The sequence below is a fragment of the Schistocerca americana genome, chromosome 3 (genome assembly GCF_021461395.2).
Source record: "Schistocerca americana isolate TAMUIC-IGC-003095 chromosome 3, iqSchAmer2.1, whole genome shotgun sequence".
In the NCBI taxonomy this organism is placed as follows: domain Eukaryota; kingdom Metazoa; phylum Arthropoda; class Insecta; order Orthoptera; family Acrididae; genus Schistocerca; species Schistocerca americana.
The window spans coordinates 377,472,037-377,479,359 of NC_060121.1; the positions used below are offsets into that span (position 1 = coordinate 377,472,037).

Genomic DNA, 7,323 nt, shown 5'->3' on the forward strand with positions numbered 1-7,323 from the left:
AGCTAACAAAATATTTTCGCATTCTAAGGGGAAGATGACAACTGAAATTTCTTGAAAAGATTTCCAACCAAAGAAGAATATATCTTAATGATTGCCACTCCAACTCGGGTATATATCCGTGACACTCTCTTCCCAATTTAAAACATCTTCCTCCGAACAGGCCTTGGAAGGCCCAGCGCTACTGACCGGCCGCCGTCTCATCCTCAGCCCACAGGTTTAACTGGATGCAGATATGGAGGGACACGTGGTCAGCACATCGCTCTCCCGGCAGTATGTCAGTCTACGAGACCGGAGTCGCTACTGCTGAATCAAGTAGCTCCTCAGTTTGCCTCACAACGGCTGAGTGCACCCCGCTTGCTAACAGTGCTCGGCAGCCAGGATGGTCACCCATCCAAATGCTAGCCTAGCCCGACAGCGCTTAACTTCGGTGATCTGACGGGAACCGGTGTTACCACTGCGGCAAAGCCGTTGGCTCTTCCCCATTTAGAGATGACAAAAAACGAGCTGTCCTTGTTTTCTGTCAGTACCATCTGGTTAGGCTCCCACACCGTGCAGCAATAACCTAGAAGGCGACTGACAAGCGAAGTGTAGGCAGTCTATTTAGTGGATTTGTTTATCTTCTTAATGTTCTACCAATAACAAGCAGTCTTTCGTTCGCTTTCCTCGTATCATCTTCCACGTGATGGTTCCAATTTAAGATGTTCGTAAGTGTAATCCCTAGATATTTAGTTGAATCGAAAACCTTTAAATCTGTGCGGCTCAGAGGGTAACCGAAATTAGGTTTTTTTTTTTTGCTCATGTGGAGAATATCACACTTTTTATTGCTTAGAATCAATTATTTTTCCCTTCGTTTTGATCTTCTGGTGACCTTAGTAAACGGTTAGTCACATTGTCTCCTAAATCGTTTCTGTGGATTAGGAACAGCAAAGAGCCTGTAACGGTTCTTGGGGAACCATAGTTATCATTTCTGTTTCACTAGATAATTTGCTGTCAGTTACTACGAACTGCCATCTTTCTGGCAAGAAATCATAAAACTAGTCGGACAATTGAGACGATACATCATAGGAACGCAACCTTAGTAATTGCCGCTTGCTCCGAACAGTGCCAAAAACCATCCGGAAATCTAGAACTATGGAGTACACTTGATATAACCAGTCTACAGTACTCATTATTTCATGTGGATGAAGAGACAGCTGTCATCCACATGAACGATCTTTCGTTAATCCGTGACGGTTATATTTCAATAGATCGTTTTCTGCAAGGTATTTCATAATATTTGAATACAGTGCATGTTCCGAAATCCTCATTTATCTAGTACTAAGACAGGCGGAGACGTTACGGCTAGTGTGGTTCGTAAGCGAATTTGTCAGCGATGAAAGCAGGTTCTTCCCCACGTAGACAAATTCAATGCGAAAATTAGTTTGTCGTCTTTTTATAGTTGTCCTGTACGATATCACAATACACTACTTACGATTCTCACCATCCTTATCCAGATATTTTTTTGTTGTACTTCATCTGTAATATTCTGCAGATTAATTGTTATGAAGTTAAATGCAAAACACATTGCATAATAATTACTCATCTTGCATTCATTTATTTCAATAACTGTGAAGTTTAGGGGTTGGGTGGAGTGGGGATTTAGGCCCCGGGTTGTACAAGTGTGGGCTTACTTTGAGAAATATTTATTAAAGAAAAATAAATTTCTCTACAATACACAAAATAGCCGTTTAATAAAGTTAATTCAATTACGTGGCCCAGTGTCCTGAAGCACTGGGCACTATAACAACACAATACATTAATTCAAATTTCTGCAGCAGGATAACAAAAATTATTTAAATTAATGCTGCCCCAGGAACATTTTAATTGGGGGTAATAAAAAAAACACAAACCTTTCACAACATTCAGCCTCCTAACCGGATGTGTGCTTTCGGAAAAGAATTAATATACCTGGAAAGACGACGTCGATTTTGATCCGATGAAGGCATATGCCACCTGGAGGATAGCAGATGTACTGATAATGATTTCGTTGTCGGCTGCCAACAGATAGCATAGTTACCAGAGCGTCATCTGTGTGTAACCCTTAAGATGAATGCTCACAGCCAGAAAGCTCATTGTGGTGTAAACGTGTGAAGCAAGCAGGTAACCACGCCACACAGACGCACTCGTGCTTCCTACAGCCAACTGAGCGAGTTTGAAAGGGATCAAATTGTGGCCTCCCGAGAGGCAGCGTGGTACTTTTGGAGAATTGCCACACATGATGGACGTGCTGTGTCAGTTGTGCAAAGATACTAGTATTAACGGTCACGTGAACATTGTCAGACACATAGAGAAGGTTCTGCACGTCCACGCAACACAGACGCCCTCAAGGATCGTCGCATTGTAAAGGCAGCAGTCGCAGATCGTACAGCTACCACAGCAAAGATAAGAAGGCTTGTGAGCCGAGACGTGTCAGCACGAACTGTTGCGAACCAGTTATTACTAGTGGAACTACAGGCACGCACACATCTAGCCCATGTTCCATTCATCGAAGTGCACGGCTTGACTGATGCCGTCAAAGGATCGCTTTGAAGATGGAATGGTGCCTCGTGGTGTTCAGCGATGAAAGCCGGTCCTGCCAGCTCCCAAGCGATGGTCGTTTGCGCGTACGACGTAGATCTGATGAGCACTGTCTCGTAAAGTGCATTTGTTCAAGATACACTGACGTCAGCCCAGGACTTACCATCAGGGGTGCGATAAGCTACAACTCTCGTTTATCTTTAGTGTTTCTAGAGGGGACCTAGCCAGCGCTCGGTATTTACACAATGTTGTTAGACCCGTTCTGGCAGCAGAAGGGTGATGTGTTGTTCCAGCAGGATAATATTCTCCCGTACACTGCCCATGAAACTCAACGTGCTCTACAAGACGTGAGGCAACTCCCGTGATCAGCACGACCTCTGGATTTGTCTCCAATCGAGCACGTGTGGGATATGATGGGACGAGAAGTGACTCGTCAGCCGATAACTCTTGAGCCGGCCGTTGTGGCCGAGCGGTTCTGCTGTTACGGTCGCAGGTTCGAATCCTGCCTCGGCCATGGATGTCTAAGCTGTCCTTAGATTAGTTAGATTTAAGTAATTCTAAGTCTAAGGGACTGATGACCTCCCATAGTGCTCAGAGCCATTTAAACCACTTGAACAATTCTTGCCGAACTACATGAACAGGTCGATCAGGCTTGACATAACGTATCTCTGGACAGTGTTCGCCATCTCCACGATCGACTGGATGCCAGAGTCAGCGCCCGCTTTACCATCGGTGGAGGCTACGCTACATACTAATATGAGTGTTTCAGCATGGTTCGGTACCCGATACCTCAGAACCATTTGTGCTGTTGATCTGTAAATGTAATCGTTTCATATATTCCATTTGAACTGATGCAACAAATGGTTCAAATGATTCAAATGGCTCTGAGCACTATGGGACTAAACTGCTGAGGTCATTAGTCCCCTAGAACTTAGAACTAGTTAAACCTAACTAACCTAAGGACATCACAAACATCCATGCCCGAGGCAGGATTCGAACCTGCGACCGTAGCGGTCTTGCGGTTCCAGACTGCAGCGCCTTTAACCGCACGGCCACTTCGGCCGGCAACTGATGCAACAATAAATCTTGAGTGAATTGGAAACCTCCAAGATGGCGCGCTGGTTTTTTTTTTTTTCGTAAGTGCACAAGCAAAATAAGAATATCCTCCTGCAGAGCCAATTGAATAGGTAAAAGGTAAAGCTTCGTATTCTCACGCTATATGGGCTAATCGGGCTCAGCCGATCGCTGTGTCATCCTGTGCCAATGACGTTCTTGGATGCGCTGCGGAGGGGTATGTGGGCAGCTCACAGCTCTCTAGCTCGTTGTCGGGCTTATCGACCTTGGAACCACTGCAACATGATCAAGTATCTCCTCTGTTGGCCTCACGACGACACTCTTTCTTGCAGTACCAAGAATCGAACCCGAATCCCCCACATGGCGGATAGCCTCGATGACCACTCAGCTTTGGAGGCGGACAACCAACTTAATGCAGAAAATAAAATCTCAAAATCAGACTTTGCAGCTGGGCATTCATACTTTTACAATAAAATCGAATACAGCAGTTACTAACAATACCCTCTGTCACTACTAGCAGTCCTATCGCCAACCAACTAGAAGACATCTTAGGCGCATCAGCAATCACAATTCTCTGTAAAAATATATACACACTCAGCTGATAACTGTTCCTATCGTAGTACAGAAGAGGAGAAAATGCTGCTCTTAATAAAATTCTAGATAGAGGAGTGTGGAACCAGTTGCCTCAATCCTCAATCCACCTTCCTCAGTATTTTAACACAGAACATTCTAAATCATTTTACCCAGTCTCTCTTTGAAGTGAAACCTTTATACTCAGCATCTCCCTCTTACTGCCACTGCCTGTTTATGTCGCTCTCTCACTTTCTTTTCTTCCCATTATTACTTTTTATTTCTGTCTCTCCTATTCTCACTGTCTTCATACCTTTATCTCGCTCTTCTGTACCACTGTCTTCTACCATTCCACTTTCAATGTCTCGCTGTCTTTCTGAAACTGTCTTTGTCCTATTGTTTTTCTCTCCAAGTACCACTGTCTCTCTCTTTCTCACTCAGAGTCTGCTTTTTTTCTTCCACCACTATTGTCTCCTCCCTACAAATGTCCATGGGGTTGGTGTGCTCTGGATTTTGAAAATTTAACAATTGGGTGTAGGGAATGGGGGAAGCAGGGCGAATAATTTCGTGTTTAAGTTCGCCGGTCTAATGTCCAGATCTCCCAATCATTTGTATGGTCTCCACTCATCTCTAATCTCTACTTTTGATTTCCGCCTTCTCCTTTCTCTTTTGCACTCGCTGCTTGTATCTCCATCCATCTCGCTTTCTCCTTCACTGCCAGTGTCTCACACTGACCATCATCATCTCCTACTTTTCGCTCCCATTGCTATTGTCTTCATTCGCCTCTCTTTCATTCGTCTCCCACAATCACTGTCTCCTCTCTCTTTCCCTCTCAGTGGCACTGTCTCAGCTCTCTCTTCCACCGTCACTGTCTCTCTTTTGCTCTCTTTCAGCACAAAACAGGGTGAATATGTGCGCATGCCAAAATTATTGTTGAGGAGGGTGGAATGATGTTTGAGGCAGCTGGTTCCCCACTCTTCTGTAACTAGTCTTTTAAAGAGGAGCATGTTCATCTTTTTTGGTACTGCGAAAGGTGCCTTTTTGAGCTGGTTCCTCTCTTTTCCTTGTTACAGTAGGGTGTGCCGCTTATATAAAACGAATTCTGTAGGACAGTAATGTTTTGACTATTTACATGTTTCGACATATTTACATACTATGACACACATAAACAACAAATAAGTTCTCATAAAATGTGGTCAACAAAAAATCGACTCCCTTCCAACGCATGTTCACTTTAAACTACTTTAAATAAGAAGCCACAATATCTTAGGCTACATCTACAGTATACCGAGAAATGCGATGTTTGATTTGTAAGTACATGGAATTTCGTATGACAAATACCTTTTTATAAAGTGCGCACGCCGCCGAGCGTTACCGTTGAATAATTTCCACGTCAAAACAGCCCGTGTAGACGTAAAGTCCCCGTTATGCAAAGACAGCGTATTGTAAAGTTTTATTGGTGAGAAACTGGCTACTAAAACATAGTTCGGTCGTCTCAAAACCCTTACGATGACCTCACAACCCTTTCTATGAGTACATTACTTCTGAGAAAGCTATATTTACGTCTCAGACCGAATATTACGTGCATATTTGGCGTACATATGTATACCAACTTTGTAATTCTGGATATCGGTAATGGATAATGACATCGAGAAAATCGCACACCGGACCATAACTTCAGGTGTAGTTTCAGTGTGTCTAGCGGGCAGACAGATTGGCCTCCTAATCAAGACACGGCCATCACACGCACCGGAACAGATTCAGATTTCACCAGAAACACAAACATCCTCCACTCTACCTTCAAATGAGTTCTCACTTGACACCACTGCAGTCACAAACGGCGGTGGTTTGAGGGGCGTCAGACTTTGAGCTGCCTTTGAAATAACCTGTTTGTAGCAGTTCGTTGTGTCACTGTGGTGGAAATTATGGCTCAAATTGCAGCTGCATACACAGTACGATGCACCTGAGCCACGTCATCGTCCAGACCCCTGTCTTGTTGCAACCTTACATACTCGTGACCATCACTGCCAATAGTCGTGTAAAGCGCCTACATTTCTGACAAGTCTTTTTCCAGTATCGCAGGAGGAACATCGAGCTTCTCATAGCCCTTTCATACTACGTCGTTCAGAGTCAGTGAGGTGTTAACAATCGCGTCCTTGCTGCCTTGAAGGCTTTCTTGACTAACATCAACATACCACGTCCAATCTCAAAGGCAACTAACGCTCACGACCATTACAGCGTGTCTGTAAAGCTAACCAGAGTTGTATCCTCACAATGGCGCTACTACTGCCAATCTTATGCTACTTATCCGAAATCTGAATAGACATCATCTTTCAGATGTAGAAACAATCCTACCAACTATACCTTATGTCGCACAACTCCTTGTTGGTGTTCCACCTTCTTTTATCAATGTATTTTCTTATCCCATTCTCAAATGAAGGAATTTCCTTTTATGTGTTGCAGGAGATGCAGTTAATTGTGTGAAGATGGAACAGGCATACTGCTTGAAGCTAGAAGTGCAGTAGATGAAGAAGATGTGCTGCAGGCATTTTCTGAAATTTCGAAAATCTGGCTGGAAATTTAACGTGTTACCGAGCGTGAAAAGATGTTCTGAAGTACGATATGGTCATGTACGTAGAAACAAATATTCTATTGAAATTTCAGGGCGTTTCAGTCTTGAAAAATCTTGTCCGTACTGTATTTAGTGGTCTACCTGTTACATTATTATTCTACTACAGATAAATAGTAAGTGAAATCATATTAAGCGGAAATACTACCAAAAACCATTTGCAAGTTAAATACGAGGGCAGTTCAATAAGTAATGCAACACATTTTTTTTTCTGAAACAGGGGTTGTTTTATTCAGCATTGAAATACACGAGGTTATTCCCCAATCTTTTAGCTACACAATACTATTTTTCAACGTAATCTCCATTCAATGCTAAGGCTACCTTGAAATGAGGGCCTGTATGCCTGGACGGTACCATTCCACTGGTCGATGTCGGAGCCAACGTCGTACTGCATCAATAACTTCATCATCCGCGTAGTGCCTCCCACGGATTGCGTCCTTCATTGGGCCAAACATATGGAAATCCGACGGTGCGAGATCGGCGCTGTAGGGTGC

The 7,323-nt window shown here is 43.6% G+C and overlaps 1 pseudogene; it reads right to left on the minus strand.

The window, feature by feature from the left end:
* Positions 1-355: 355 nt before the first annotated feature.
* On the minus strand, positions 356-473 carry LOC124608053 (annotated as a pseudogene).
* Between the last annotated feature and the right edge of the window lie 6,850 nt (positions 474-7,323).